This window comes from Gallus gallus, chromosome 20 (assembly GCF_016699485.2).
Source record: "Gallus gallus isolate bGalGal1 chromosome 20, bGalGal1.mat.broiler.GRCg7b, whole genome shotgun sequence".
In the NCBI taxonomy this organism is placed as follows: Eukaryota; Metazoa; Chordata; class Aves; order Galliformes; family Phasianidae; genus Gallus; species Gallus gallus.
This window is the reverse complement of record NC_052551.1, coordinates 12,781,711-12,788,657: the sequence shown is the minus strand read 5'-3', so window position 1 is coordinate 12,788,657 and position 6,947 is coordinate 12,781,711. Positions and strand designations below refer to the sequence as shown.

The 6,947-nt window shown below is 45.5% G+C and overlaps 1 long non-coding RNA gene across 2 annotated transcripts; it reads left to right on the top strand.

The window, feature by feature from the left end:
- Positions 1-692: 692 nt before the first annotated feature.
- LOC107054835 lies at positions 693-6,286 on the top strand. Of its 2 annotated transcripts, none has more exons than XR_001469600.4 (2): positions 693-757; positions 1,490-6,286. It is a non-coding gene; the product is annotated as an uncharacterized LOC107054835 (long non-coding RNA). The 2 variants fall into 2 exon arrangements; XR_006931899.1 differs by having other exon boundaries at positions 1,191-6,286.
- The last annotated feature ends 661 nt before the right edge of the window (positions 6,287-6,947 follow it).

Genomic DNA, 6,947 nt, shown 5'->3' with positions numbered 1-6,947 from the left:
AGGGAGGATAAAAGCTTTGTTACTGCTAAAATAATTTGAAAAGGGACAAAAGAGAATAAATTCAACACCAGACACTGTGCCCAGATCCCTGGCTCTTCTCTGCAGAATCACAAACGAAAGCTCAGCAATCCCTCTGTTGCCAAACGCTGCTTTCTTGCCCTTTATAATTAGAATGAATTAAAAAGCCACAAAAATTCCTTCATCGATCTTCTCAAAGTCTTTCCAGTTACACTGCATGACTTTCCCGTCCCAATCTGCCACGTTACACACCAGCTTCCTTTTAGGAAGTTCTTCGGAGGGTATTTCTAAGAAAAAGCAAGTAGGAAATTGCAATATTTTCTGTTTCAGTACCGGATTGGGGATTTTTTTCTCCTTCTAACGCGGTCATCCTCAGATGCTGGGAATGCCCAGGAGTGACTGGGAAGAATACAGCTCACAAATACTTTTATCACAGGCCCCAAAAACGCCAGCCGGGTCATTTTTCCTAATTCTTCCTGCCAAGAAATAGAAACGCTTTCTGGTTCATCGAGCAAATTGGTGGGCCTGAATTCCAGAAATGCAGATATCCTCACAAAGGCGGCATTATGACCCAACAGGTTACGTGTGCAGCATTCTGGCCGAGCGCCACTTTGTTAATAAATACAAGCGTTGAATTCAGCTGGATTTAAAGATTGTGTTCCTCGAGCAGATCCGACAGCGCCAGAGCTGTAAAGGCATCGCTGCAGTTCTGCTCTGACACCCGGACCCAGCACTGCAGGTAAGGGGGGGGGGGAGGGCACAGCACAGCCCCACTGAGTGCCCAGAAAGCCATAGGGATTGCACTGCCCGTCATGAATTACACCCTCAGGTAAACGACAAGGTATATTTAAGCTGGGGTTTGACTTTTAATACAAACTTTAGAGGGGAAAGCAGTAAAAGACACAACTGGAGAGAAAAGTCTTTCTTTCTGGGTTCTGTGCGCTGTTGCATTAAATATAATTTAAAGAATTTCATTTTCTTCACTAAAAACAGTACTTCTCAACTAGAACATCAGTAGCATCGTCCCATCAGTTTCTGGTCTTTTGTTTACTTTACTGTCTATTCCATCCCACTAAAACATCTGGATTACTCAAAGCACATTTGTTATCCCAAATTAGCCAGCGAGTACTATTTGCTATTAGTGTTCTGGATGGTTTTATTTTTCCCTGCAGAACACTATCAGATCCATTTTACAGCTTACAAGCTGAGGTGCAGTGAGAGGTCTCACAGAGCACAAAGCCACAAATACCATCTTCCTACAGGAGCACAGGGATGCAGGGAGCAGTGAGACGACCGCCAGCTGCCAGAGTGCAGCTCCTTCAGGACAGCACCCATGGGCTTTCTGCTCACAGGCATGCAGCCATGCATGCAGACCTGTGCCAACACTCCAGTTTGCTCTGTACTGAATTCTGCACAAGCAAGGTTGTTAACAACCTGGGCTTAGCTTTTAAATGTTTGCTTTTTAATCTAGTTGAAGCACCAAGGAGCTACCATCATCACGTGCCATCATGTAAGTAGTTCCTCTGTAGGACATCCTAGTTATCCTAATTGCTTTATCCTCACTTTTGCTCTTCCTGCAAATAAATGACGCTGCACTGCTATCAGGGGAACTCCTGGCCTGCCCTCCCAGGCCTGGTGCAGCAGTGGGCTCAGACATGAGCAAAAGCCTTGGTTTGGTTTTTTTTTTTCCAGAATATAAGTACAGGATTTGAAATGACTCAAATAAAAATTCTTTTCTGAATGGCTTCAGGGGAAACTGTTCATAAAATCCTTCTGTTATTAGCAAAGACAGTTCATTATCAGCACACCGTAATAAAGGAACACACCTGGGTTATCACTGTCTGCAGGACACAAACTGCTTTTCCACTCAGTGCTGAATGCTCCAACCTCTATAGTGTAGAGACTGACCTTCTGCCAGCAGCAGCACAGCTCTCGGTAGCTCTGGATCCCCACATCTGTAGTAGCAAAAGATGCAGACAGTCACCTAGTGGGAAATATGGAACATTTCTACTTTCTTATACCCTTGAAACACTGAGGTATGATGGAGAAGAGGAACTGAGGACCTCCAAAAAGAATATGGTGAAAAGTCCCATGCTGAGTGGGCTCCAGTAGCTGGGATGCCAGACTATTTTTTACCGTTTGAACATGACTGTATATACGCTGATGCCCGGGTTCCTACCCAGAAGCAGGAGGGCTTTGTCAGAGAGGAAGAGGAAAATCTTCCTGTGCTGGACCTGAGTTCAGAGCAGGAGAGCGCGTACGGAGACATGAATCAGATCACAGAATGGCCTGGGTCGAAAAGGACCGTCATGATCACCTGGTCTCAACCCCCTGCCGTGTGCAGGGTCGCCAGTCATGGTGAGGAATCCTGCCCAGGGAGCCGGGGAGGGCGAGAGGAAGGGAAAGGAGGAACTCTGCTTATGCGAACACTTCGCAGGTGCTCTTCGTTCCATTGTCACAGCTGATCCCTTCAGCATAATCTGAAGCACCGAGTGAAAGAGATCGCAATCTGCACTATGAAACCTGCCGTTCTCCCCGGCTCAACCCACGGACACGTTTACACTTTCTCCACTTTTTCCCCAGCTGAGCACACTACACATGATGGGGCTCTCAGCTGCAGCCGCTGCTTACAGTGCTGCATGAAACCAACACGGCCTTTGTAAATAAAGCCATGCAAATACACACAGGCGCATACTAACAAAATGAAACACGACATTTGCAGAAGTGCATGCAGATATTTACCAAGTTGTGCGTTTTACTTCTGTGTTTCTGTAACTCAGACAAGAAGGAACAGCGTAGGTTTAATATTTTTATACTTATGACTGTAATTCAAATACTTGGAAGACATATATCGTACAACATCTCACCAGGGACGTGTTGTACTGTACTAGGAAGAGCAAGGAAGCATTTTTATCCATAGAAATGCCATTTGAGTGCTGCCTCACCAAAATGCTTTGTACTTTCCTGGTGAAGAGCAGTCTTAGATAACCGGTTTAATGTTTAAAGTTAATGTCAAGATGCTGCTGGTGTCTGTCCAGATGAGGGATCTAACAGATCTGTCTTCACATTAAGAACACACAGAAAATCTTGTAGTGTAAGCTAGAACAAAAAGCCTTTAATTGCTTTACAATAGACTTGAAAGTGTATACCACATCAGTGGATGGAAAAAAAGTATCACTGAGGGTGCGACGACAGCTCTGTACCTATTTTTGTTCCAACATACACTTCTGTCTAATAGGGCACATTTCTCGGATCTTACTTTTTCCTTCCACCTTCACCTTCTGCAACTTTCTTTGCAGAGCACAGTGGGAACTGAAAAGGAAATCAGATATTCCACACAGTCTGAATGGAAGAATTTTGCTGTGGTGCACTTTTCGATTGGGCTTCTACAGTTAACCTTCAGAAATCTCTCACTTCCTCCTCACTTCTTATTCCTTAATAACATTTTCACTATGAGCACCTTTATATTGAATTGCTGTAGTCAAAACAGAACCAAAAAGATTTTAACACAGGCTCAAAACAACGATTCCTCCTCCTCCGTCTCCATCTCAGGCAGTGGCGATATGCCCACAGATTACTCAAAGGTAATGTTCAGGGGTGCAACAATGTATTAGGGGGAGAAAAGGAGCTTTTGCCTTCTCTTGCCTTTAGAAGGATCAGATGTGCTAGATTCAATTCACTGTGAAATGTTTTACAATGATTACGTGCACTGCAGACCTCAGTAACTTTCTCCAAAGTACTTCCTGAACATCACAGCACTCTTCTAGCTGCGGTTTGCTTGCCTGACAACTTCTATCTGCTTTTTGCTCTTTTCCTCCACGTTGTGTTTCTGTTTTTGTTTCCCCCTGAAATGTAGCCCAATAAACACAGATAAAAGGAATGAATCAAGCCATTTAACTTCAGAGATTCATCAAATAATGAGAGGTAAACCTGCCACGATTTGAGCCCCTTGGCCAGCTGAGCACTGAGCTCACGGCCTCAGCTGTTGTACTGCTTGAGGAAGTGCAGACTTCAGAGGTCTGGCAGAAAATAATACACAGACCCAGGTGGGTTTTTTTTTAACCAGTGGTATAAAGGAAGTGGTTTTGTTGCTAGCAGGTATCTTGTTTGGGGTATTAAAATAATGAAAGTTCATTGCCACAGATAAACTGTGACTGCACCCCTTCCAACCTGACCTCAAGCTTGAGTGACTGAAGGAGAACATTTACAACAGCCTTCCCTCATCCTCCAACAAATCGAATTCACACCCCTTATACTGCTAGAAGAAATCTCACTTCTATATAGATAGATATAAGGGAAGAAGAAAAGCAAAAACAAACTCAAAATCTTTGAGAGAGAGTGCTTCTATGTCCGTGGTTCTCTGTGCACGAAAATAGAAATCTGGCCCAAACTTCAGTCACTGCTTGTTCTTTTTTCCCAGCAAATGCTGTTACCCACCCACAACAGCCACATTGCCAACAAGAATAGCCAGGAAAGGGCAACCAGAAGCAACTTTGCCTGCAGAGATGGGAAATACCACCAAACCGGGGCAGTGTGTGAGGACAGGCTTTCACTAGAAAGGAGTAGGAATGATAAGCAGTACATTTTAAAGCACCATAGGGAAACGCACAAAGACCAGCACAGGTGTTGATCAGCTGAATAGCTGAGCTCAGCCACCACTGAGCCACTGCTGGAGCCCACTGGCTGCGTGCACACAGCCCTCTGCAGGCGGTGCTCCCTGGTTGCTGCGGTGTGGGGAACACCACAGGCGTGCGGTGTAACCCAGTAACCTCATAAGGACATTTTCCCTCCAACCCCAAACGCTCACTTTGCCCGATTAAAATGGGTAAGAACTAATTCATGTTGGTTGTGACCAACAGAATAGCCTGGTACGCTTCAAAACCCTGTTTGCACGTGATTTAAATCCAGTATCTTCTGATCTAAGAGATAAGCTGTCTCCACACTGTCTGCCGACCACTGCCTTCACAAGGCCTTTTCCCTGTTAACTTCTTTTCGCTTTCCTGGGCTACACTGGACGCGAGTTTCACATTTGCCATGTAGGTTTGCACACAGCTCTGCTATAGGGTCGGTCGTACAGCACAGGAGATAATGTTTCAGCAATTTAAGCCATAACAGCTGCTGCGAAGAGCTGCCATTGGCCAACCACAGCGCCGCTTTGAAGTTGCCATGTCACAATAAAACTGCAGCTTCTCACAAATGCAACGTTTGGGATTGTTGCCACAGAACTGGAGGACCTTTTAGAGATCACTGATGGGAGAAAAAAAAAAAAAAACACTACTAAAACGCATTCAGTGTTTTTCTGTTAACTTCGCCCCGAAACCTGCAGCAAAACGAATCAAAACTTTGTTCTCCTTAATGACAGTGTGGAGCACAAAGAAAGAGATTGGGGTTTGCCCTGACTTCCTTTTGTGCTTGTTTATATCGTTGGAGCAGAAAGAATCTCAGCGCTTGGCAGCCCACTTCCTGAAGTCAGAAACAAATAACCTACATTTACTGCAAATGGTATCGAGACGGCAGAGCTCTGATATCACGGAGTCAACGATCTGGTCAAGTGGGAAAGATAGATGGGACACTTCCCCTTCCCATTTATAAATCCCAGCACAAGAGACAAAAAACAAAAACCCGCGGCCTTTTCCTGCCCCAAGCTGACAGTTCTGCTCCTCGAGAGAGATGCCTCCGCACTATTTCAGAAAGCAACAAAAAATCATTACGTATAAAGCACTGCAGCCGAGCTGCTCCTCGCTAAGGGGGCATATCGGCGTTTTAAAACATTTACTTGAAAACATCATCGGAGCTCAAACTTAATTGAAATGCTGAAGCTTTGTTTGCTCCCTCGCTCCAGCACAGCTGAAACAACAAAACCAGTCGGACAGCTTTTCCCCTTCGGTCAGGTATGCGCTGAACGAGCGATTTGAGCTCGGGGCCGGGAGCAGCGCTGCACCCACGGCTCAGCCCGGCCCGGACCCTTCCATCCCTCCCGGCCATCCCCGGCAGCTCCCGCCGTGACGGTGCGGGCTCGGACGGGTCGTGCCTCTGCTCCGAGGTCAGACAGACCGTGCTGCGAAAACACAACCGGTGCAGCCTATTGCAGAGCTCGAAAAGGTTTACAGAGCAGCGTTTAAGCTTTCTGCCTCAGCGATGTGTGCGTACAAAGGGACCGCGTTCTGTTCTCGCATTAAAGCTCCCCTTTCACATAAACGAGGGCTGCTCGTTATATTCCCCTCCCCGTTGTTTGTTCTCTGGATAAATTAAATTTCTGAAATTCCAACGGAGGGCTGCAACGTTGTGTAGAATCCCGAAAGCTTCAGGTTTTGAAACCTTCCAAACTGCTTTTTTTTAATGCTTTTTTTAAAGCTACTCAGAGTAGGTGTAAGCTGGGCAAGTGCAGACGCCCATAAAGCACTTTTACACCTCCTCTGCGTCAGAGCGTTAATGCCGAATAAACGCAACCATCTCCATTTCTCTGATGGAGAGGCAGTACAGTAGGAAACCGTAAATCTACACCAATCAGGGACAAACGTAGCGTCTTACACCGCATTTATTGTCATTCACTGCAACAAAGTAACTCAGCAAAATGTGCATTCTGGGGTGAGTTGTACTCCCATTGCCAAGCGTCTCCAGTACAGCTGGAAACCGAGCAAAGGCAAAGTGCCTGCATGGTGTGTAATTCCTCATCGGGGTCTTCTGTGCTTTTGGTGCCATGAGGACACAGCTAACAGGAGGGTACCTACTGCATTAATGATTTATTTTCCATAATTTGGGAATATCAGCTGTACCTCTTTTCCCCACAGTGGGAATCCACTGTTAATATTTACAAGCAATTCACTTGTAAGCAGGTAAAAACTCATGATCAGAATCAAATTACTGCACTCCTGATGATACTTCATGAAATGAGCACTTTATTAGGAAACAAAAGCTTCCAGAGAGAC